The 26,029-nt window shown below is 48.7% G+C and overlaps 1 protein-coding gene across 9 annotated transcripts in view; it reads right to left on the reverse strand.

Annotated features, from left to right (window-relative positions):
• The window catches only part of Trerf1 (transcriptional regulating factor 1), a 229,999-nt gene extending 204,646 nt beyond the window's left edge, over positions 1 to 25,353 (reverse strand). For 4 of the 9 annotated variants that reach the window (XM_037199864.1, XM_037199862.1, XM_037199863.1 and 1 more), the window contains exons 1-2: positions 24,489 to 24,591; positions 23,981 to 24,065 (exon numbers count right to left, since the gene is read on the reverse strand). The gene's annotated coding sequence lies outside the window, so the exon portion shown is untranslated. Of the gene's footprint in view, positions 1 to 23,980; positions 24,066 to 24,332; positions 24,411 to 24,488; positions 24,592 to 24,710; positions 24,830 to 24,929 lie in introns of those variants that run through there. The other 5 variants (XM_037199866.1, XM_037199865.1, XM_037199860.1 and 2 more) reach the window with 4 other exon arrangements.
• Between the last annotated feature and the right edge of the window lie 676 nt (positions 25,354 to 26,029).

A 26,029-nucleotide genomic window follows, 5' to 3' on the forward strand; every position in this document is an offset into this window, starting at 1 on the left:
GACCGTGTTGAGGTATCGTGATAAAGCTTGTATAGAACTAGCCATCTTACAGAGAACATGGTAAGAGGGATGAAATGTGGAACGACAATAGCATTTGGAGGTGTGGAAGGACAGGAGGGAGCAGGCTCCTGGGGAGGGAAGGGACAGAGCAGCATGCTGAGCACATCTCAGTGGTTCCTGTTTCCCCTCAGGACTGCAGGGGACAGGAAGCACAGAGGTAAACGGGAGACCAACCTTCTCACACATGAGAAGCGAAGAAGAGGTGGACACCGGATTAAACACTAGAGTTCAGGCTACAGAGGCGGCGTGGAAGTTAAACACACTGGCTGCTCTTGTAGAAGATCCGGAGTCGGTGCCCAGCACCCACAGGGCAGCTCACAACCACCCATAGCTCCAGTTCTGGGGGATCCAACGCCCTCTTCTGACCTCCTCAAGCACCAGATATACACATACATATATACAGGCAAAATACATATACATGTAAAATAAAGAAAAATAAATCTAAAAAACAATCTTAATTGCAGTTCAGTGCTATAAAGACCCCCAAGATTGGAAAGAAAAGGAAACCACACAGAAGGGCGTCCCCCATTCTGAAGTTCCCACCTTTCACTGGTATTTGGTGTGCAGAGTCGCCCCGAAGCCTCTAAGCAGAGAGAAGCTATCAAAACACTGGGGAGACCGGAGTGGTGGCTCAGACCTGTAACCCCAGCATTTGGGAGGCTAAACCAGGGGGATCCCGGAGTTCCAGGCTAATCTTATCTACAGGGCAAGTCTTCGGGCAGCCTTGGCTGCAGAGGACCCTATTTCAACAAACGGGAACAAGATGTGATAAGCCAAGATTTTGGTATGTTTACAGTGACAGGTGGGCAAGACAGGAACCCAAAAGAAAGAGGAACCCTAAAACATGCTCCCCAAAATAAAAGCAAATCAGAAGTAGCCCAGGCTTAGCTGAATCCCTGTAGCCAGCATCCAGAACCTCCACATTTTACATGTAAAATGTCCAGCATTCAAACAAAAATTACGAGGCAATGTCATGGAGTAGAATCAAATCTATGAAGAAATATAATCTACAAAAACAAATGCTAGAAGGAGCCTCAATATTTGAGTGACCAGACAGAACTCTAAAAAAATGAGTAAAATTGTTCAGAAAAAAATAAAAAACAGATTTTTTTTTTTTTAAATTTAAGCAGCGTCCCTATAACTGGAGTAACTAAAATTAAGAACTGAATAGATGGGGTTGTAAGGAAAAAGGAAAAACAGAAGAAGTGACTTGAAGGTAGTCCAGCAGAGAATATTCATTCTGAAACACAGAGCACATGGGAGCGAGCGTCACAGCGTCACAGGTGTTGGCCTCTGACATGCGCTGGCATCGGGGAGGGAAGAAGAGTAACAGGAAAAGCAGTACCTGAAGAGAACCACCGAGAACGTTCTAAAGCTAGCCCAAAACTGTGTCACGAGCCCTAGAACCTCCTCCAGATCCCAGAGTACACCTAAGCGAATCGGGGATGTTCACCACAGCAGAACTGAGCCCCAACAACACGGGCGGATCTTTCTTAAAACAGAAAGGAGAAAGTTAGAAGAAATATAATCTTATCTATGAAGGGTTGAAAGTAAAAAGGCTAGAATTCTATAGTCAGTAAAAATAGCCTCCCAACGTTAAAAGTAAGTATATGACCTTTTTGTGACACCAAACGAAACACCCACGCACGCACGCACACACGCACGCACGCACGCACACACTGTCCTCCAGACAGAAAAAAAATGAAACTAAGAGAGAAATGAACATCAAAAAGTTACTATGTCGGGGCTGGGGAGACGGTTCAGCAATTAAGAGAGCTTACTATTCTTCCAGAGGACCCAGGTTCAGTTCCCGGCACCCACATAAGGCAGCTCACAACTGTCTGTAACACCAACTCCAGGGATTCGGAAGCCCTCTGAGAGCACCAGGCATGCACATAATATTGTACACATAAATTCACATAGGCACACACACATATATGAATAAAAATAATAAATCTTTTTAAGTTAATATATAGATTTGTCTAAATAATTACTATTAGAGCAATGTCTTAACATCTGGGGAGAAACTCAAATACTAGGAACTCACACAGCACAGAAAATGTTTAAAACATCTACACGTATGCAAGGACTGGGGAGGAGGTGGGCTATCGTGGGCATGTGGAGGTCAGAGGACAACCTGGTGGGGTCAATTCTTTCTCTCTTTCCACCTTTCCCTGGATTCTGGGGGCTTGAACTCAGGTCACCGGGCTTGGGGAGCAAGACCTTACCTACTGCGACATCTCACCGGCCACCAAGTACTTATAGCATAAACACAAGATGAATTCTAAGGCAAAAGATGCAAAAACCTAAATGCATACAAAGCATTCAACCATGCAAACTAATGGTAACATAATAACTATTACTAAAAACACACCAGGAGGAGCCATGTCATGGTTATCACTGGAGTCTCCTTCTCTAACAGAGTAGTGACCGGTTTTCATTATCTCTATGCTCTCCAGCACGTTGATGAAAATATTTTTTCAATACTTCATTTCATATAAAACAAATATAATATTTCTTATGCTACAAGGAGTGACTGTAATTTTTATATTCTTATAAAAGTAAAAAAAGAGAAAGAAAGAAAACACGTTCTTTGAAAACTGGTCCAGACTATTAGGTATTAATAACACTAACTCTTATGAGTCAAGAATGATGTTGGGGACGCGGCTGAGAGATGGTTCATGTTCACAGCACTGGCTGCTCTTGCAGAGGACCCAAGTTTGGTTCCCAGCACCTTCATGGCAGCTCACAACCACCTGCAACTCCAGCTCCAGGGGACTGGAGATCCAATGCCCCCTTCTGGCCTGCAAGAGCACTACATACATGTAGCACACATACATGCAAGAAAAACACTCATACATGTAAGATGAAAATACGTCAGTGATCACTCACATGTGCATTTCCACATGCGCGCACACACACACACAATTTTTAAAATGCATCTTTTTTTTTTAAAGAATGATGTTAGCCTATTGAGGTGGACCAGGTACCCAACACAGCTTCACCCTGACCAGCAAGGAAGCTCCCCCATCCACACTAGCAGCAGAGAAGTCACGTCCCTCAAATCTTCATCCCAAAAGAAGAGGATTCTATGAACTCAGGAGGAAAGTCTAACTCTGCAAAAAGTATCATTTTTAAAAATAACAATCTAAGTCATCTACACAGCCTACAAGTAAATTTCAAAGATCTTGTTCAGTAGCAAGTAGCAGTCACCACACAGCTGAAATGTAAACCTCTCCCTGAAACAAGAAAAAAACAAAAAACAAAAAATAATCAAGCCCCAGGAAAGCCATGTGCTCTGTGATAGAAGGCAGCTCATTCTACCTAGGCACCCAGGCCCTCCCCCTCCCTCCCAGGCCCCCAGGTCCTCTCACTTCTTTTTTCTTTTCTTTTCTTTTTCTTTCTTTCTTTCTTTCTTTCTTTCTTTCTTTTTTTTTTTTTTTGGTTTTTTGAGACAGGGTTTCTCCGTGTAGTTTTGGAGCCTGTCCTGGAACTCGCTCTGTAGACCAGGCTGACCTCAAACTCACAGAGATCCACCTGCCTCTGCATCCGAGTGAAGGCGAGAGCCACCACCGCCCGGCCCCTCCCACTTCTTGATAAACAATCACACTGAGGCTGAGGGAGTTAGCAGGGTTCTCATAAACTCACAGTGCAGGTGAAAATTAAAACTCCCCAAAGATCAACTAGAAACATGAACAAATGGCTGGGAGAGAGGTGATGTGTTCCTGAGTTCAAGGCCAGCCTGATCTACAGAGTGAGTCCCAGGACAGCCAGGGCTTAACACAGAGAAACCCTGTATCTAAAAGCCAAAAAAAGAAAAAGAAAAAAAAGGAGAGGTGATGTGTTCTTGTAATCCTAGCACTTGAAAGGTGGAGGCCCGAGGGTCAGGAGTTCAAAGGCAGTCTCCACTACATAGTAAGTTTGAAGCCAGCCTGGGCTACACAAAACCCTGTCTCAAAAAAACCAAAACAAAACAAAACAACAAAAACTTAGAAATGCCCACTCTTTTTAGTTCTCTCTAGCAACTTATCTTCTAAAAAAAATCTGAGATGTGTTCAAAGATTTATGTATGTTTATATTCACCAAAGTTTTTACAGTAGTTAGAAACAATAAATAAGTTATATTTTAGTAATCAGAGACTAAGTAAGCTAAAAGACTAAACTGTACCCAGTACATAGTAAGTATACCTGAAAAGACATTAAATATTTAAGGCCGGGCGGTGGTGGCGCACGCCTTTAATCCCAGCACTCGGGAGGCAGAGCCAGGTGAATCTCTGTGAGTTTGAGGCCAGCCTGGTCTACAGAGTGAGTTCCAGGAAAGGCGCAAAGCTACACAGAGAGACCCTGTCTCGAAAAAACCAAAAAAAAATAAATAAATAAATATTCAAGAAAAAAAATCGGAGACAAGTACTGAGCACGAGAGCAAACCACATTCTGCGTAGCCCAGGTCTGTCCAGATTTATTTGCTGAACTCAGGTCGTCAGGCAGCGGTGTATAACGCCAGGTGTTTAACGGGCATCTCCTCCATCCATCTCCCTAAAGGTCACTGTTATTTCCCGTGGCTGAAGGAGCCTGGAATCAAGCTTCGGCTGTAGCTCAGTGAGTGTTTGCTCTCCATGCCTGATACCAGGGCGCTGCCAAAAACATACATATTCATACAAATCGGCCATATGGTTGGCCTCCGGATTTTAAAGAGGTTTGTTCTCTCTCTCTCTCCCTCTCTCTCTCTCTCTCCTTCTCTTTCTCTTTCTTTCTTTCTATTTATTTATTTTTTTAAATGCAGGGTTTCGTGCATCCCAGGCTGGCCTGAAGCTTGATGGGTAGCTGAGGATGACCTTGAACTTCCACACCAGGAACTCAGGGCTTCCTGCATGCTGGGAAGCCCTCTACCAACTGAGCTACAGCCCCAGATTTTAAAATCTTAAGCATCAGACTGCATTATCTGCCTGGAAATGCTGAAAGAAAATTTACACAAATGCTAACCCATAGGGATTAATGTCAGGTTGTTTTGCTGCCGCATCTCCATCAGTATTTCCAAACTCTACAGTCAACAGGAGTGAGTTATAGACACCTATAATCAGAAAGGGTTATGAACTAATTTCATTTATCACTAGCCTTACATTATTCAACAAAAAACAAAACAAAACAATTACTGAATAAAGCTTTGAATCCTCTTCTTTGGCCTTAAAAACAAGAGACCATATCATATATACCATATATATATATACATATATATAAAATATCCACCTATTTACTCTTGATTTATATACCTACTACCACATGCAAATGGAAAACTCTAAATTTGTATAATTTCTAAATGAGGCATCTATGGATTAACATGCTTGTGTTAATAATCCCAGCAATACCTCACATTCTAGGTCCAGATTTTTTTTTAACCTGAGTGTTTTGCCAGCATGAAAGTTATGTGTACACCTAGTTAGTGCCCAAGGAAGCTTAATCTCAAAAAAGAAAAATAGACACACACACACACACACACACACACACACACACACGCACACCCACGCACACGCACGCGCACACGCACACGGAAATAGGGAGGAGACGTGAAGGGACGCAAAAGAGGTTCGAAGGGATACGAGGGGCTCGCAAGGTAATGGAGTGAAAACATTGCATACATTAAATACATCATATACATTTTTAAAAAATCTTTTAAGAGGGCTGGCAAGGTGGCTCAGCAGGTAAACACACTTAACAGCCAGGACTGACTACCTGGGTTTGATCCCATGTGGTAGAAGAGAATGGAGTGGCTTTGGCTTCCATTCATTCATCAAGGCACACCTCCCCCACATGCATACACACAAAATAAATAAACGTAAAAAAGAAAGTTAATAGTTCATGCCAGGCATAACCACATGCCAGGAGGTTTAGTTGGCTAAATCTTGGAGAATTCAAGGCAGCCTGGACTACATGGCAAGGTCCCCTCTAAAAACACCATCGAAAAGAGCTGGAGAGCACAGGGTTTCCCCGTACCCATGTCCGATGACTCAGAACCATTTGTAACTCTAGTTCTGGGGGATCTAGATTCCCCTTTCCAGCCTCCATGGACACCAGCAACACATGAGGTATACATACATGCAGGCAAAGACATTCATACACACAAATCAAACATGAAGTAAATGAATTTTTTTATTGTTGTTTTTGTTTTTCCAGACAGGGAGTCTGTGTAGCCCTGGCTGTAGTTCTCTGTAGACCAGGCTGGCCTTGAACTCAGAGATTCACCTGCCTCTTCTTCCGGAGTGCGGGGATTAAAGGCGTGCCCAACCACCACCACCAGGGCAGCTTTTGTATCTTAATTAAACTAATCAATAAAGAATTAAGGATGGTGGAACACACCTTTAATCCCAGCACTCTGGGGGGCAGAGGCTGATGATCTCTGAATAGGAGGCCAGCCTGGTCTACAGAGCAAGTTCCAGGACAGTCAGGGCTACAACAGAGAAATCCTGTTTGTGGGAGGGCAGCGGGGGGAGCAGGTACACCATGAAAAGAAGTAAAATGTCATGATATCATAAATCTTAATTACAATATTCTGGGCAGAAGAGGAAGATGGGCCCAAGGTCAGTCTCGATTTATCCGAGAATTTCGGTTATCAAGGCCACTTTCACTGGCTGGCTCCCACGATGCTGATTCCATGTGTGCGGAATGAGACATGAGCTAACCTGTCAACTAGCCCACCAGGGCGGATGTGACCCTTTCAGGGAGAGCAGAGGTGGACAAAGGTGAGGTGACTCTCCCCAGGTCACGTGAGGTCCTCTAGTTCCTGCTGAAGGTCTTCCCACGTCCAACCTTGACAAAGATTCCCCAAATTAACGTGGACCGACTCCGAGCATGGTCAGAGTCAAAGACTTTCCGGAACACACCATGCCCGCAGCCCACACTCACAGAGCCTTGTGACTGCAGAAATTTTTGGTGCAGAGGAGAAAGTTCTTTAGAATTCCCAAAGCTTTTTTTTTTTTTTTTTTTTTTTTTGCATCTTTTATGTCATCTTCTTCTCCAAATAACCCTTTCAGGAGCTGGGCGTGTGGCTCAGCTAACATTCACAAGACCCTAGCCTTGACCCCCACCTCCACATAAACCGGTTGTGGTGGGGCACCCCTGGTTTCCTAGCACTGGGGAGGTGGGGAAGGGAGACCAGAAGCTCAAGGTCATCTTCATCCACAGGGCAAGTTCTAGACCAGCCTGGGCTACAGGAGACCCTGTCTCCAAACCAACCAATAAGGAACATTTCATTCAGGAAGTGTGAGGATGAGGAAAATGAGGCTCAGAGGCACCAAACCACCCAAGAATACTCTTGAGGGCCAGTGTGGCACCCTACCCACCATACTCCAGAAGTTATCCGCCCTGACCTAAGGCTGTGGGAGCCCTGCAATCCAGTGGGGAAGCATTGCTTTCACAGCCACCTAGCCTGGGGTTCCGGATTTGAATCTCTGCCCTACTGTTTACCAGCCACAAGATCTGCAGCAGCCCTCTTAACTCCTTTGTGTCCCCATTTCCTCATCTGTGCAATGGGTAGAATAATGCCGCCATCTTCGTAGAAATGCTCAGAGGTCAAGGTGAACTTATAAGCGGCTCTTACATTTCCAAATGAGTCCTGTCCCCAAACGCTCACAAAGTGAGGCTGATGTGGCCAAGCACGCCTTGTCTTTCTGAAGAAGCAAAGGACCCTCTAGTGCCAATACAGCCTCTGTGTTCTGGCGTCCCGGCTCCTCTTAACTGGTTCCAAGAGCCTCCTGGATGGGTCTCTTCCTTTCAGACTCGCTTTCGACGCTGTGTACAAGCTTTTAAATTCAAGGCCCTGAAAGTGTCCTCGGGAAGGACCCTGTAAGACTGGAGAGGGGATGGCTGAATGCCCAACACCTGCCTCCTTCCCCGATACCCACACTCCATCGCGGGGTCGATCAGGGCACACCCAGAGGGGAAGCAGGAATGAACTGAGCATAGAAGGACCCGTGGGGGACAGGGGCCTCCCGTAGAGCAAGAGAGAGAGAGACTGGGGCCTCGGCGGGGGTGGGGGTGGGGTACTGGAGGGGGTAAGGAGCACCCCATCAGCAGCATCTCTTGGAAGCCACCATGGAGAAGAGTGGCAGAGGCCAGGCCACCTTCCCGCGCCCCCTCCCCTACCGTGGCCACGGCCCTGAGCTCTTGCCCATCTGTGGCCTGCAGGCTCAGCTCCTGCTGGAGTTCCAGTCCGGGCTGTCATTTCCCGCCTCCAAAGCCTCTCCTGTTGAAGGCTTGTTCCCCAGAGGCACTGATGGAGGGGTGTCGGAAGAGGCAGGGCCTGGTGGGAGATCTCTGGTCTCTGGGAGTGTGCAGGGGAGGGGAGCAGCAGTCGCTTTTGCCTCCGGCCACGAAGGGAGTGGCTTCGCTTCACACACACACACACACACACACACACACACACACACACACACACACACACCCCGCTATACCCTGTCTTACCACAGGGCCAGGCAATCATGAACTCGAACCCACAAAATATGAGCCAGGCTGGGGATACAGCTTATGGGCGGGACACTCAAGGGGCGTGTAGAAGGCCCTGGGTTCAATGCCCAGCAGCAAAAACACACAAAATGTGAGTGAAAAGAAACCTTCCCTCTTTGTACGTCGATTATCTCACGCGCTCATCACGACAGACCTCTCAAGAGCGCATTTCTAAACCCATGAGTCTGACTTGGCTCCTCACACCCTCCGGACTCCTTTGCTAACCCCCATACGGTCTACAGGGCTAAGAGCAACATCCTAACAGAGCTCCCAATCTCTACCTTTGTTTGTTTGCTTTTGTTTTTGGAGACAGGGTTTCTCTGTGTAGTTTTGGTGCCTGTCCTGGAACTCGCTCTGTAGCCCAGGCTGGCCTCAAACTCACAGAGATCCGCCTGGCTCTGCCTCCTGAGTGCTAGGATTAAAGATGTGCGCCACCGTCACCTGGTTAACCTCCACCTTTTAAAAAAGGATTTACTTTATTTTAGTTGTGTGTGTACACCTGATTGCAGGTGTCCAGAGGCTGGAAGAGGGTGTCGGATCCTCTGGTGGAGCTGGGGTTACGGGCGGTTGGTGAGCCATCCAATGTGGGTGCCAGGAACCAAACTCAGGTCCTGTGCAAGAGCAGCAAGCACATGCTCTCAACCTCTACGCCTTTTCTCCAGCTCCCTTGTCTCGGCATTGAGACTTCATTTGTACCAGGAACCAAGTTGAGTTCTGGGGCACAATGACAAGACATGGCCTGTGTCCTTACGAGGCTGAGAGTCCCATAGGGGAGAGAGACCCATGAAGTGATCACAGCTAGGTCTAGATGGACAGGAAGCACACCCAGCCTTCAGGGAAGGAGTCTGCACCACGCGGAGGGAGGCCCGCCAGGAAATGGAGGCTGCTGAGTCCCACCTCAGCCCAGGGCCCAAAGTTCTGTCCCCCTGCTGTCGGAGAGGACAGCCACCAGCTCCACAGCACTCGACCTGGGGCGAGTGGACCCGGAGAACTGGATTGTTAACTTTATTCAACTTTTAATGAAATAAATGTAAATAGCCAGGCAGAGCTGGTGGCTGGTGAATCAGACAATACAGACCTGGAGCATTAAAATGCAGGTGAGAGAAAATAAGGACAAAATGCATGTTTTGTCCCCAAATCCACAGGTTGACATTTTAGCCCCAATGTGACGGCATCAGGAGGTAGGACCTTCTGATCGGGGGAGGGGGTGATCAGGTCATTAGAATAAAATCTCATGCACGGGATTCTTGTTACAAAAGAACTTCAAAAAGAACGTCTAGCCTCCATCCCACCATGAATGAACCCAGAGAGAAGACAGACATGCACAGGCTATTACTAGATTCAGATTTTTATATATATTTATAAGGGTATAAATGACTGCCTGCACATTGATCTTGGCCTCTCTGCCCTCGAACTGAGAGAAGTAAGTGTTTGAGCCAGTGGGCGTGGGGTATTTTTTGCTGGAGTGGTTTGAAAGGACCTAGATGAGCAGATAAACCTTGAAGTCTCTCAGGGTATTCCCCAAAGCCGGGTCTATGTAGCCTCCCAGTCACCACGTAACCTGCCCAGCCTACTCACTGTCCATACAGCAAGCCCCTGCTGGTTCCACACAACCCCATCCATGTACCGCCTCTGAGATGGCTTGTCCATGGCTGCTCTAGACAGCGTCTCCTAACTACTCCATTTCCAGGCAGGTGCAACTGGCAGTGTGTTTCTCTACCCACCACAGTCCTCCCCTAGACCGTGAGTCTCTCAGATTCATCCGGACGGTCCAGCCATCGGCACAATGCTGGTGCTTGGTAACAATTCGACAAATGTTTGGTGAACAAGTAGAGATGGGAGAGAGCACTGACTAGCTTCTTTCTAGCCGGGAGCTGAGACCCTCACTGGGACCCCTAAAGTGAAAGTGTCTTCGTAGGCATGGGAGCACTCTCAACAGACGGACGGTCTCAAGGTGTTTCCAGAGATTCTTCTCAGTTCTTAGAATCTGATGAGTCAGCTCAGAACAAGCGACCCCCAGGATCCAGTCTTGGGGGTCAGTCCAGGGCTTAGGTGACCACTGCACCGCTTAGCATGTGCATGTCTATAAGCAAGCTACTGCCGTGGGCTATGCCTCAGTTTCCCCAAGGGGAAGAAAGTGAGCATCTCATCAGCCTCTTGTAATAGTGAGGGTATAAATGACTGAGCTATCTGCACAAGGCCCAGCACACGGTAAGCACCCCAGTATTAAAGTGACCTGAACCCCCCATTCTGACATCCCAGGGAATATGCAAATTCCTGAGCCCCTGTCCTGGCTGTCCTCCTGTTCTCTGGAACGAAGGCAAGGGATAAAAATCCAACCTCTTACTCACAAAGTGCTGCCAAAATGCTCCTCTGTTCCCAAGAGAAAATTTATTTTAATTCTCTTTCATTTCAAATTTACACGATCCCCACTGCATTTTGGGGTGGCAGGGACGAGGACGGGAGCAATGAAACCCCAACCCAGCAGCTTCCAAAAGGTTACAAAGCCATCGGAAAAAGAAAAGGCAGAGGCAGCTGGAAGGGGCTCGGAGGGGAGGTGGAGAGAATCCCCCTGAGTTTCTGCTGTTATTGAATACCCAACTCTCACGGCAGCTCGGCCGCCCCCTCCTCCACGTGGGCTGGGCTCTGCTAATGAGAAAGCGAAGCCCGGCCTACGTTACCGCAATAATGATTTCCCTGTTGCATTTTTACATGCCTGCTGCTTTATCATCGCCGAAGTAGACATATATTTTCAATAAAAACCCTTCCCTCCCTCGCCCCTCCCCAACTCGGAGCTCTCCCCGGAAATGCTGCCCCCTGGGCACCCCTCCTCCCTCCACACAATCCCCACCCCACAGCACAATGAGTTCCACTAATCAAAACAGAGAGGAAAGGGGGGAGAAAAATGGAAAAATCACAGCTGCTAAAAAGCGCCCTTCGCTGCAAGTCCAAGCCCTCCACATTTTTCTGCAGGAAGGTTTTCTGCTTCAAGGACACTGCGCCCCTCCCCTATCAGAAAGCCTGGGCGGGGCTGCTGAAGGGGAAGGAGGGGGCGGGTAGAGAAATCTAATATTCCCTCTTTCCTATTTTGACCAAGCCAGCACAGACAGAAATATAGATAAGGCCTTGAATAACTGATTTAACAAAATGTCACTTATCAAAAGGGATGGGGGAAGGGATGGTATTTGCATTCAAGGGCTCAAGTGAAGCAAGGCCACAGCAAGGCAAGGGAAAGGGACTACTGCTCCGGCCTGCTCTCCCTCAAAGGCTGAAAACACCGGGCCTGGCAGCACAGAGGCCTGGGGTTCTCCCCACATCAACGACCAACGGGAAGAAAATCAGAGATGGAAAAAAAAAAATTAACGGGGGAAAAAAATCTGATTCTTACGTAAGCATGTATACAGCACTAACCAACGCCAAGCTGTGTGCTAGAAGGTGGGGGCACAGAGCCGAGAGGTAACCCAGTTCTGCCCACTAAACTCCCAGTCTACAAGGCAAATTCAAACCAGTGCCATCAATCCTGCCAGGCAAGTGCAGCAGGGCCCCAGGACCTTGGCCTCCAGGCCACTCCACAGCCCCGTCCAAGACCAGGTATGGCACACAGGGCCTTCCAGACCCCTAAGAAACGGGTATTTACAAGAGATCATTTGGTCCCATAGTGGCTTAAAGGAACTAAAACCATCCAAGAGGTCCCGGGGTCCCTGGGTTCTTCCTCATGATAAACTGAGCCCCTACCTAGCTGCAGCCGCAAAGGCAAGCCAGCCAAGAGCGCTGAACCTTGAGTTTCGGTTTAAAAGTGTGTTGCACCTCCTACAGCCATAAACCTCAGGGGAACACCAAAGCACAGTCAGTTTTCCTAGGATATTAACTCTTATCTCTTTCCCTCTCTAAGAAAAGAAAAAAACAACTTCCAAAGGGTTGGATTGGAGACTATTCGCCAAAGACCAAAGAGTCCGTGATGGGGCTGTGCTGTAACAGACGCACCCACCACCCACCGGGAATTAGTGTTTCTCCAATTGTCCAGGACCCTGTTATGTCCCAAAGTCGGAGCCCAGAGGCCACAGAAGCTGGGGGTGATGGGTCACTGACCTCTCCCTGTAGCCCCAATGGAGGGAACTAGCTGCCACATTGTCAAAGCCAAGTTTGGGCCTTACCTGCAATGCAAGAAACCAAAAGGCTGTGTGCTCCAGAATAACTGTTGAGCCACGCAATCTGAGTTTTCAAAATGGAACGTTCGGGGCTGGAGAGGTGGCTCGGTGGTTAAGCGCAATGGAGATCTTGCAGAGGACCTGGGTTCAATTCCCAGCACCCACATGGCACCCACGATCATCTGTAACTCTAGTTCCAGGGGATCCAACACCCTCTTCTGCCCTCCAAGGGACACAGCATGTGGCCCACAGACATACACACAGGCAAAACACCCATTCATATTAAAAAGAAATAAAAATGTGATGCTCAAACGTGCATCACATCTTTGGAGGATTAGATTCCTGGAGGGGTGAACCCTAACACTCACACCACCTTCTTAGCTGTTTCTGTACCACATTCTTATAGAGTATCACACAGCCTTGAGACATCAACTGCGTGGGCCATACACGTTCTGACACCAAACAAGCCCTGGTTGCCAGCTCCACGTGTGACTCGGTCACTTTTCTCTTCTTTTCCTTTTTTTTTTCTTCTTTCACTTTTCAGCTCTGGTGCTGTGGACTGAACACAGGCTGGAGCCTGCTGACCATACACTGTCCCATAACTAAACCAGCAACCGATACTCTTTTTGTTTGTTTAGTTTTTGAGACGAGGCCTCGATGCAGCCTTGGCTGGTCCTGAATTCACCATGTAGCCCAACTAGTCTGGATCTCACGGTGATGCTCCACCCTCGCGGTTCCGAGTAAGCGTTGGGGCCCAGCTTTCAATTCATTTATTTAAAGAAAGTTGGGGGGGGGGGCTTTTGTTGTTGTTTTTACATGTATTTACTTTTGAGGAAGGGCAAAGTGTGCATGTGGAGGTCACCGGAGCACTTGCAGGAGTCTTTCCTCCCACCAAGTGGGCTCCAGGGACTGAATTTCAGGTTTGGAGGCGGGTACCATTACTCACCAGCCATCAACTCTTCTTCTTTTAACTTTTTCTTTTCCTTTCCTTTCCTTTCCTTTCCTTTCCTTTCCTTTCCTTTCCTTTCCTTTCCTTTCCTCTTTAACTTATGGGTTGTATATGTAGGTGTCCAGGGGATAAGACGTCAATTAGCAGGGGTCTGTTTTCTCCCTTCCACCATGGTGTCCCAAGGAACTCAGGCCTTCAGGCTTAGCAGCAAACACCTTTATCCACTAAGCCCTCTCGCCCGCCCGCCAGCCCTCAGTTTTATTTCTTATGCCTCACTTTCCTCTGCTGTTTGTTGATGCTGTTTGGGGGTGTTTTGACTTTTTTATTTCATTTTCATTGGATTTTTTGAGATAGGGTCACACTATGTTGCCCACGCTGGCCTCAAACTCAATACGATCCTCCTGCCTCAGCCCATGCTGGAGTTACAGGTATGAATCAACCTGTCCAGCTGTCGCCAAAAAAACATTCAGAACTGCAAAATCCTAAGTGAACGCCAGGTCAGTGTCATCCACTTCCTCATGAGCTATCATTTTTCATCAAGTATTTCCCTCTCTCCAGTAACATCAAACTGGTATCAGAGCCCTGCTGCTTCAAACAACATGCATTTCCCACATAAATACAGGAAGTCGCTTCAGCATTTCCCACATAAATACAGGAAGTCACTTCAGTATTTCCCATATAAATACAAGAAGATGCTTCAGTATTTCCCACATAAATACAGGAAAATGCTTCAGTATTTCCCACATAAATACAGGAAAACGCTTCAGTATTTCCCACATAAATACAGGAAGTCACTTCAGTATTTCCCACATAAATACAGGAAGACGCTTCAATATTTCCCACATAAATACAGGAAGATGCTTCAGTATTTCCCACATAAATACAGGAAAACGCTTCAGTATTTCCCACATAAATACAGGAAGTCACTTCAGCATTTCCCACATAAATACAGGAAGACACTTCAGCCATTCCCACAAAAATACAGGAAGACACTAATTCAGCATTTCCACATAAATACAGGAAGTCGCTTCAGTATTTCCCACATAAATACAGGAAGTCGCTTCAGCATTTCCCACATAAATACAGGAAGATGCTTCAGCCTTTCCTACATAAATACAGGAAGACACTAATTCAGCATTTCCCACATAAATACAGGAAGTCATGTCATCCATGGTCTGATGAAATCTTGCTGGTGATTCGAGGCAGTGAGATCAAAGGAGTTCACTACGCCAGCCTATCTTCTTTTGGATGTGGTTAAAATTTTCATCATGAAAATAATTTTAAGATAAATACTTCGAGCCTCACCCTCTAAGGTAGACAACAGAACTCCACTCGGTATTTCACATATGCAGGATGGATTTTTAAAACTGGAAATGACATTCCAGTATACGCAGTGAGGCTAAAGGCCTGTTCATGCCAGACTCAACTCTGTGGCACTAACATTACAGAATACAGACTGCTAAGACTCGGGGGGCCAGTGAGAGGGCTCAGCAGCTGCTGGAGCCTGCTGCCAGGCTGAAGGACTTGAATGAGTTCTGTCCTTGGGACCCACGTGATGGAAGAAGAAAACCAAGCAAGTCCCTCCCATAAGGTGTCGCACACACGTACATACACATGCTATACACGTCCTTACACATATTAAGTAAATAAATGTAAATACGCACACGCACACACACACATCTAGAGCCCACAACCAGCCTTCCTGGGTAGCCTTGGAGATTCCCCTGCAAGGGATTCACAGGGTTCCCTGAGGAACAAACCACATTTGCCTGTCCCCTTGGGTAGACCGTCACATCACACTAGCCTACGGGATCTGAGCTTGAACCTGGCATTTCTCAGCCAGCATTTCTAATGCCGGATCTTGGGCCACAAGAGTAGGCTCAACCCAGAGGATGGAACAAAAGCCCAAACCGAAAGTGGCTTCACGGAGGGAGAGGGAGACGGAGGAGACGCCGCGCGCAGTTTCTGGAGACGCTGTGGGCGCTAAGGACACAGCTCCAGGTCTGAGGAGACGATGGCTGCAGACAGACAGGCCACCTCACCGTGGTCTGGATGTGAAGCCTCTCAAAGTCCATACTTCCTGTGCATTGTCTGAGGCGGGGAGACAGATGGTATAGACCTCCCCTCAGCAGTGTGAGACAGCTGGGGACACAACTGGACCTCACCTCAGATCTTTAAAGCCCCTCCTCAGCCACCCACCTGCCACACAGATGGCACAGCCTGTGACACTGAGACACGCTTGCATGAGGCAGTACAAATGAGCGGCAAGCGGCACCCATGCACACAGGGTCCTGTGCATTCCTGACTGACCTGGGGCTCCTTGTGAGGAAATAACCCCGGACTTCGGGTCCCCTGCCTGCACCTCCCTGGCTGGTATTTGAGGCGTGTGTACCACCACACCTGGCTGATGCGGTGGTAGGGGATTGAACCCAGGGCTTCACACTAGCCAGGCAAGCACTCTACCAAATGTTGAGTATGGTTTTTTGTTGGTTTGTTTGTTTGTTTTTATCTCAAAACACGTAACACAGGGCTGAAAAAAATCTCAGGTCTTTTTCTTGTCATAGTTGACAAATAAATCGAATGAAAGGCCTCGAATAATTAACTGAAGACTTCCTTAAGCAAAGGTAACCTGTCCTTTCCTCTGTGCCGTTCAGAAATGCAGTCAAATGGTCAGAAAAAAACGCAGTGGAGTTTCTGATGCAGTTTTAACCCTTGGAGTATCTGGCCACTGTCAAGCTCTGAGCCTGGACCCTTCCCAAGGGCAACACTCCCTCTGCCCGGGGTACAGGAAAGGGGAGCAGAGCACGCAGCCCTCACAGAGCCCCGCCTGCCCACCCACACCTTCACTCCGGCAGCCTGCACTCTCAGTACAGGATGGAGGAGACGCCACTCCCCGCTGCCAGAGCCAGATCGTCCCTCAGACTTGCTGGGCATCCCCTTCAGACGTCATTTCTCTAAGTCAACCTTCTCCATGGATCTTTCCCAGCAGCACACAAACACATCATCCCTTTCAAAGCAGGAACAAACCAACGAAAACATGTCCCTTCATGCACAGAGTCCTCTAGGCCCCATCCATCTCCTTGCCCTTCTCCATCATGAACAAATGCGGCCGAGAAGTTGACTCTGTGTGCCATGTGAAGCCACCCCCTTCCCATCCAGTCCTCTCCAACTTGCTCCTACTCCATCCCAGATCCATCAAACCTGACTCTTCCCAAAGTCACCAACAGGCTGCGTTTTGTCAAATCTGGTCTTGTCAACTTCATAGGCACAAACATTTTTACATTTTCCCCCCTCAGAGCTGGGGGGTGAGCTCGTGTGACGGTGTACATGTGGAGGCCAACGGACAACTTTCTCATTCCACGATGTGGTTCCTCTCAACCATCTCACTGGCCCTTCATGAGTCTCTCTCTCTCTCTCTCTCTCTCTCTCTCTCTCTCTCTCTCTCTCTCTCTCTCTCACACACACACACACACACACACACACACACTCTCACACGCTCTCTCACACACTCACATACACACTCCACACAACCCATTCATCCTCTCCAGGCGCCTTGGCCAGTCTCCAGGAGTTAGCCACCAGATATGGCTCTGGGCCCTTTCATTTCTTGCCTGGCTGCTCCACTCCTTTGACACTGGAGGCGACATCAGACTACGGACTTAACACGCCCACCTGGAGTAGCTCAGTCACCTGCAACTCACTGGTGTTCGACCGGAAACACCCCGAGTGTGCACCGCATTTCCCAGGCTTCCCCGCTTCAGCAAACAGAACACCTTCTATCCAGTACACAAGCCAGAAACTAAAGTTAGCCCACATCCCGTCCAACCTACCAAAGCCAAACTGCTACTCAGCCTGCTCCACCTCCAACCTGCATCCCGCACGCACCTCCTCGTCTTGCCTACTCCAACTGTCTCTTTACTGTGGTCCCCACCTCCACAGCAACCAATCTCCATCTTCCTTGAAATGCCAAGCTCCCTGAACTGTGAGGTAAGGTGTACCATTTCCCGTTCAGTATATTGAAAAAAAAAAAAAAAAATCCAAAACTTTGGGCAGGCAAGATGGCTCAGTGCGAAAAGGAAGTTGCGGCCAAGCCCAACAACCTGAGTTCAATTCCCTGGACTCACATCATGGAAAGGGAGAAACATATACACACACATACACAATTTTTAAATGTAACCTAAAAATCAAAATCTAAATATTTAAGCAGGGACCAGGGCTACAGCCCTTGTAATCCCAGCTATTCAGAGTCTAAGGCAAGAAGATTCAAAGTTCAAGGCCAACTTGGGCGAGGCAGTGAGTTCAAGACCAGTCACAGATAGTCTATACAGACAGACAGACCAGTCACAGTCTACACAGACAGACAGACCAGTCACAGACAGTCTACACAGACAGACAGACCAGTCACAGTCTGCACAGACAGACAGACCAGTCACAGACAATCTACACAGACAGACAGACCAGTCACAGTCTGCACAGACAGACAGACCAGTCACAGACAATCTACACAGACAGACAGACCAGTCACAGTCTGCACAGACAAACAGACCAGTCACAGACAATCTACACAGACAGACAGACCAGTCACAGTCTGCACAGACAGACAGACCAGTCACAGACAGTCTACACAGACAGACCAGTCACAGTCTGCACAGACAGACAGACCAGTCACAGACAGTCTACACAGACAGACAGACCAGTCACAGTCTGCACAGACAGACCAGTCACAGACAGTCTACACAGACAGTCTACACAGACAGACCAGTCACAGAGTCTACACAGTCTACACAGACAGACTCTCCTCCCCCTTCTCTCTCTCTCTCTCTCTCTCTCTCTCTCTCTCTCTCTCTCTCTCTCTCTCTCTCACACACACACACACACACACACACACACAAACTTTAAAAAAATCTATTTAAAATGGGGGGGGGTAGTGATTTAGCTCAGTGGTACAGCACCTGCCTAGCATGTGTAAGGCATGTGTAAAGCTTTATTTAAGTTTCGCACTAAAAATAAGAGAGAGAAATCCAAGGCCCACAGGGTTCTGAGTGGCCATCCCAAACTGCCCTTTCTCCTTCCCCACCCCACCCCCCAGCCCAGTCCACAATCTCGCCTCACTTCCTGCAAATCTCAGGTTGGCCCACACGGGCTCTCCTCCTCCTGGCCACTGTCTTCTCCCACCTGCTCCTCAAGGAGGCTGCTTCAGGTCTTCTGCCCAGGCAGCTACTTCACCAGAGCATTATCACAGTTGGCAGCACTCACCTCCGGCCATGTCCACCACAGACAGCCGGGGGTCAAGGGGTGTGGGCAGAGAGAGAATTATGCCTTGCAATCACTAAGATTCCCAGCAAACAATGTGTCCTCAATAAATAATAAGTTCCCTGGGGCTGGAACAATGGCTCAGCAGTTACGAGCACTGGTCGCTCTTGTAGAGGACCCAGGTTCAATTCCAGCCCCCACACGGCAGCTCACAACCATCCATAACTCCAGTTCCAGGGAATCCAATGCCCTCTTCTGGCCACTGAGGGCACCAGGCATGCACAAGATACACAGATACACATGAAGGCAAGATGCTCATGCACATAAAAATAGATAGATCTTTTAAAAAAAGAATAAGTAACTACTAAATGTATAAACGAAAGCCAAGGCTTCTCAAGGCAGAAATAATAATTTAAAAAATGTTACCACTGTTATGTGACCCCCAAAATTTTCACAGCCATTTAGACCCGAAGGTGTTTTCCTCTTCTTCCTTAAAAATGTTTTCAATGTCAGCAGCCCAGCCTGCCCACACTACTCCTAGCTTATTGTCCTCTATAAGGAAACAAACAAACAAACGAACAAACAAACAAACCCAAATACTCATTTCCTCAGTCCAAATTACGGTAAGCAGCTACTCTGAGAACTTGAAATTCCTAGAAAACATCACAGTTTTGTTTTTTTTTTTAAAGTTGTGTCTGTCCTTTAACTCAAAAGGGATTTCCTCAAAGAATCATGGAGCAGCTCACATAGTTATTAAAAATGCAGGGGGGGGGGGCGGGGGGGATGGCTCAGTGGGTAAAGTGGTATGAGGACCTGAGTTCAGATCTCCAGCACCTACCTAAAAAAAAAAAAAAAAAAAAAAAAAAAAAAAAAAAAAAAAAAAAGAGGAGCATGCTGGCGGGTTACATGGCTGTAACCCCCGCACTAGGGAGGCGGAGACAGGAAGATGGAGGATTCCTGGAGCTCACTGGCCAGCCACTGAATTAATGAGCTCCAGATTCAGTGAGAAATTATGTCTCAAAAATTAAAGTGAAGAGGGCCAGAGAGGGCTGACTAGGTAAGGGCACATGCCACCAAGTCTGACAAGCTAAGTTTGATCCCCAGAACCCACAAAGTGGAGGTAGAGGGCCTATGCCCACAAAGTGATCTCTGACCTCCACGCGCAGTGGTACACACACACACACACACACGTACAGAGCAACTGAAGAAGACACACATCTACCACCAACCTCTGGCTTGCTCATGTACACACCTGCTTGCACACACACGTGTGCACACACAAGTGCACACACACACACAGCACCCTAAAAGCATGTCAGTAACTGCAATCTGGCTGGTTTTAGTCCCTTTCCTAGAAAAAAAAAATCTCAACTCCATTTTAGTATCATCAGTTCCCCTCCACTATGAAAATCTAAAAATATGGCTAGCCCACAAGACCCCTGAAGATGGTAGCCCTCTTCCCTGATCAGCCACACAGTTTCAGAGTTCGGAACCAAGAGAGGTCCACTGTCCTTGGGACAGAACAACCTCTTATGCACCCTGGGGTGGAGAGCACCTGTCTGGGTCCTCGTGTTTTGTGTGTGTCAGCACCTGAAGTCAGTAAAAACATCAAGAGCTTTCTCCCCAAATGCCCATGGTGACAGAAAGCCCCTGGAAGTGACCACACATCATGAGTATGAACCCCATCACTGCTCAGACAAATCGCAACATCCCACACGTGACTTCTTCACACTTAAGTAGGCAAGGCCACACTGGGCTTCTGAGTCTCCTTCTCCTGCCCACGGCTACCTGCTGCCGAGGAACAACAGCTTCGTTAACCGTAAGTCTGACTAAACATCGGATCATGCAGTCAGCTGGCTGGAGGGAAAACTCCGATGAACTGAAATTATTTTGGGTGCCTGAAAGTACAAGCTCCCTCTCCATTAGCACATATAATTAGGATTTAAAAATACATACATATCATATATATATATATATATATATATATATATATATATATACAGGGTTGGAGAGGTGGCTCAGTACTTAAGAGTACCTACTTCTCTTCCAGACAATCTGAGTTTGATTCTAGCACCCAACAGGATTCACCACTGCCTGTAACTCCAGCTCCAGGGGACGGGACACCCCTGGCCTCCGCAGGTATCGGCACTCACGTGCACATACCACATGCACATGCAGACTCATGCACATATACACAATTTAAAATAATTTTAAAAATAAATCTGTAAAACAAATGAATGAATGAACCCACAAGGGTGGCAGGCCCTCCTAAGAGATGGCTTGCATGTGACGGCATGGTTGCCCGGCTGCTCAAGGGCCTTTGTGGAATGCCAACGTTCAAATCCATTTCTCCATGAGAAGACAAAAACCAGAAGTTAATCAGCTCACCCTGAGTCCATGAAGCAATTTGGCCGTTGGCCCAGGAAGACACTGTCAAGAGCTCTGGGTCCTCACTCTACATAACACCAGCTTAAAGCCGGAACCCAAAGACCTAGCCTTTTAAAAATATTAATAACAATAACCCCCTTAATGCAGAAACAGCTGGAAATTGGGGCCCTATCCATTTGTCTCTTCAGAGACGCTTTGCCCCTGTCTTGAGCATTCAGCCCCCTTAGAAGTTCTGCCACTTTACAAATGCCCACAGACTCAAACCAACTTCTAAATGCAAGGCAATTTCAGCACTTCTTAGCCCACCAACTTCATGGAGCATTTTCTATGCATTCCCCCTGCCCCCCAAAAAACCAACACTTTGTGTCCTTAAGATCAGCCTATCCATCAAGGAAGGAAAAGAAAATTCTAAATAAGCTTTGTTTTCCTGCCCACACATTTATGTAAGCAGCACAGGACACGACAGCCTGTCCCCTCTCTATAATTCAAACTCTGAACTCGACAAAAACCACAGGCCCAAGCCAGTTAACAGAGGGCTTTCTGCACAGTTCACAGAGTGACTGTTTTCACAGCAGGCTCGCGTAAACGCTCTCTGGTATTAACACATGCCTGCCATGTGGACGCCTGCTTACCAAGCTGTGAAAAGACCCACATTCACTCTGGAACCTGCAAAATTAATCTTCTCCATGCTTATAATGCATAAGGCAAAGGCGCTCTCTCTCTCTCTCTCTCTCTCTCTCTCTCTCTCTCTCTCTCTCTCTCTCTCTCCCAAGCTGGCTTCTAAACAATCAGTTGGCGAAAATGGACATGCCTGAAAGGGCGGGGCCCAAAGGGGTGTGTCACTCCGAGTATCAATTCCTGTAAATCAAATCCTGACAATCGTCACAATATTTTAAAAAGAATGAATTACGATTCTTAGGCCTTCAAACCTTTATTACCAGGAGAACATTCTCAGTTGAATGGGGGGGAGGGGGTACTGTGACTTGATTAATGGCCAAAGCAAGACAATAAAATAAATCCCATAAATGTTAAGAGAAAAAAAAAAAAAAAAAAAAAAAACACCAAACTGAATGACTGCTCTTGGGCTCTTGGCTTCCAGGTTAGACATGTAAATAATTCCACCCTGGAATAAACACACATGAGGAATTCTTATTTACTCTCCCAGCACATACACCAATCAGACTCACGGATTAGAGATAAGAGCTAATTTGTTTAGCTAATGCCTAGTTGGGAGCATGTGATAGGTAGCACTAATATTTCTAACTAACTCACCTCTCAAACTGCCAAACATCAAACCCTCAATCCTGAAATCTGATGTCAGGAAGGGGGGGGGATATACTGTCTATCAGTAACATGGGGGGGTGTTTTAACCCATTTTTTCCCCTGCTAGAATCAAAACCTGTTTACATAACTAGGGAAGGCTTAACTGACTTCAGTTAACCCCAGTGTGGTTGGTTATTCCTTAACACTCTAACCAGTTTCTGGCCAGACCCACCGGCCCCCCTCAGTGCTCAAATTATCCTGGCCAAGTTCAACTCCCAGCACCCAGCACCAGCACCTATGGAAGAAAAAGTATCTGCAGGAACCAGCAGGCTGGGCGCCAAGAAGGCAGGCAAGGCAAGGCAGAGGCAGCGGCACTTTAACCAGCTGAGTGCTGGATCTCCAGCATCATGTCCTAGGGGCCACAGAACAGACTTCACAGAACTCCCTGCATGAAAAGTACCAACGATGCAGGAGACAGCGCTGACTGGGACAACTTAAAACTCATTTCTTGAAAAAAAAAAAAAAAAATCACCTCTATTGCCCCAGGAAAAGACCAACAAGCCTGCCTCTCCCGGGCATGCTCTGCTGAAGTCTGGGGCCATATCTGGACTGGTCATTATTCCTAAGCATGCCTTCCACACATTTCACCAGAGGGTCCAGGGCCGTGAAAGACCAGTCACTACAACACAACCCTTCACTTGCCAAAGCAACGTTTGTCTGGGGAAAGTTTGACAGCGAGCTGATTCCACCCGGCCAGTGGAAGGCCCAGGGAAGCCAAAGGCATTTTCTTCTTGAACCCGAGGATGGCAGGCTCACATGCTCCAGGCCAGTGCGGGCCAGAGGCTGCCTGCCTCCGTGAGGGAAACGGTGGTTTGCTGTGTAATTTCTGCTTCTTCGCCAGCAGTAACTTCCCAGACTCCCGAACTGAAGTTGGGGAGGGAGGGGGCAAGTCTGCCTTCAGACCCACTTCTCCCACCTGGGTGGCCACACTTACTTCTGGGGACTACCCAGCCCCCACAGAGCCCGCAGACTCACATATATACACATATGCATCATGTCAAAAACCCCAAAAGACACATCCCTAGGGTCCTGCGGTTTCTTGGCTGGAAGAATGAAGGCTTTATAATATACCAACCTTCAATTTCAAACCCACCACCGTCACCCCGTAAGCTGGGGTTTGCCAGTTACGCTGCCCACCTCACCCCTCCCCCTTTGCTGGGATGCTGTGAGCCGGGAGAGGGAACCGGGAAGAAGGCAAGCAGGGAAAGGGCCCTGCTAACGTACTGAAAGTAAAGAGGCCGCGGGAGACTTGTCTTTCTCTGTCCCCCGCAGGCTTCACTCCGCACCCCACCCCCATCTTCTTACGGAGCATCCCCCCCAACTAAATTTTTTAAATGAAACTTAATAAGCTTCTCGCCTACCTTGGCTGTTTCTGCAACAAGTGCCTGGGCAATCCGACGAGACGACCAGTCTCCACTTGGGGGGTGAAATGGGGGGCGAGCCGAGCTGATGGAGTAATTTCAATATTAATTTATGTCAGCCGCCTTCTCGCAGCTACTCATTTACAGTACTGCCCTCAGCCTGTAAACAAATATCGCTCCGCCAGGAAACATACTCCCCAGATGCAAGCCCCTCTCTCCAAACAGGGAACCTGGCCCCTCGCCCCTCCTTCCCACAGCACGCCCCCCTCCTCCCGAGTCCCGGGTGGGAAGCTCAGGGTTTTCCAAAGCACCAACTCACCACCTCCAGCCACCACCCCAGCAAGAAACTTACTCGGTCCGGTCTACGCCTCAACCCTCCCTCCAGGAAATCTCCTCTCCATATGCATTCAGCCTCCCCGCAGGAAATCTGCTCCCCCCTCCCCCCTTCTATATACATGCACACCCCCCCTTTCTCCTCCCTAAGCGCCCTCCCCAGCCAGAAACTTACTAGCTAGCAAGCAAGCGTGCAGGCTCTCTCGTTCTTGGAAACTTACTCCTAGATATAGCATCCACCAGCACCCCCCTTTCCCCCCCGCCCCCAGGCCCTGCTCCCTTCCCTGCCCTCCAACTCCAAACTCTCCGCATCCAGCCACTCTCTCCCTCCCCGGTGGAAATTTGCAGCGCCCGGCTGCGCGCGTGCATCCACCCTCCTCCCCTCCAGGAAACTTACTCCCCATCTGCATGCACCGCCTCTCAGCCATCGCTTAGAGGGAAGGGGGTGTGCTGGGGAGACAGAAATACATATGTATCTCTCGCCCCTCCCCCGGCCGCAGCCCACTCAGGGCCGAGCAGCGCTAACCTGGCCTTACCTTTTTGCATGGCCCCCTCCCCGAGCCCTCCGGATCCGCTCCCCAGCACCCCAACCCACCCCCTTTCACCCATTACCCACCCCTAGCAACCGTTCCTAAGCTCCTCTCGGCCTTTTTTTTTTTTTTAAATCCAGGATGCAAATTCCTCCCCTGTCAGCAAATCGACTGTCAAATTATTTTCTTGCAAAAGGAGAAAGGCGGGGTAGAGGGGGGGGTCAAAAAAAGGGGGGCAGACAGGCGGGTAAAGGGAGGGAGAGGGACAGAGGAGGGGAGAGATATCCCTCCGCAGAGCTGGGGCTGGCGGCGGGCGGGGAAGCAGGAAGTAAGGTGTCCAGCGCGGCGGGTTCTCCGCTGCGGCCCCCGCCCGCCGACCCTGTCCCCCGGGGCGCCGCGCTCCGGCTGGCGCGGGCCGCCGGGTGCATTGTTCGCAGCCTTCCCCTGGCCGGTGCACGGTCGACTTTTTTTTTTTTTTCTTCCGCGCTCTGCGTTGTGTATGCGTGAGCCTGCACCTTTTGTAAGCTGGCGAGTCTCTGGACGCAAGAGGATGGGACCACGAGCAGAGGACCTGTCAGTCCCCGGAGTGCAGCAAAGTCTCAGATCCGGGGAGGGGGTGGGGGAATCGAGCCCCCTTTGGGGTGGGAGGGGTGAGAGAGCAGCTTGGTGGCCGGGAAGCTGCCGTCTTCCCACCCCGGACCGGTTGCAGGATTGCTTCCTGCGTCGCCGTCGCGGTTATTGTAAAAGGCGCGTTGCAAATCTAACGACTCGGGTTGGGAGATTTTTGTTGTTGTTTATTTAAGGATTTACAAAGATGCCAAGGTCCAGGCGGGCTGCAGGAAGGGGCTGTGCCTCGAACCCTCACCACCACCGCATCTCGGTCTCTGTAGGGCCTGGGGTGCTCCCAGGAAGGGATCTGCGGGCTCTGGAGAAGCTCGCGCCTCCATCCTTTGCCCCATGGGGGCGGGGAGAAGTCTCCATCTCAGCCGGGCCTGGGAGGGATGTTGCCTAGGAGAGAGGCGGGCAGGAGGGAGGGAGGAGAGGAGGGGGCGCGGGTGCGGCCCTGCGTCCGCCCCTCGCCGTGCGCCATGACTGTGGAACGTGGTGCCGGGAGGAGGGCCCGCCGCCGGGGGGCCGCCCGGGGCTGCTCCGCATTGGCTGCAGAAACCCGAGCCCTGGAGTCGCT

The sequence above is a fragment of the Peromyscus leucopus genome, chromosome 16_21 (genome assembly GCF_004664715.2).
Source record: "Peromyscus leucopus breed LL Stock chromosome 16_21, UCI_PerLeu_2.1, whole genome shotgun sequence".
Lineage (NCBI taxonomy): Eukaryota > Metazoa > Chordata > Mammalia > Rodentia > Cricetidae > Peromyscus > Peromyscus leucopus.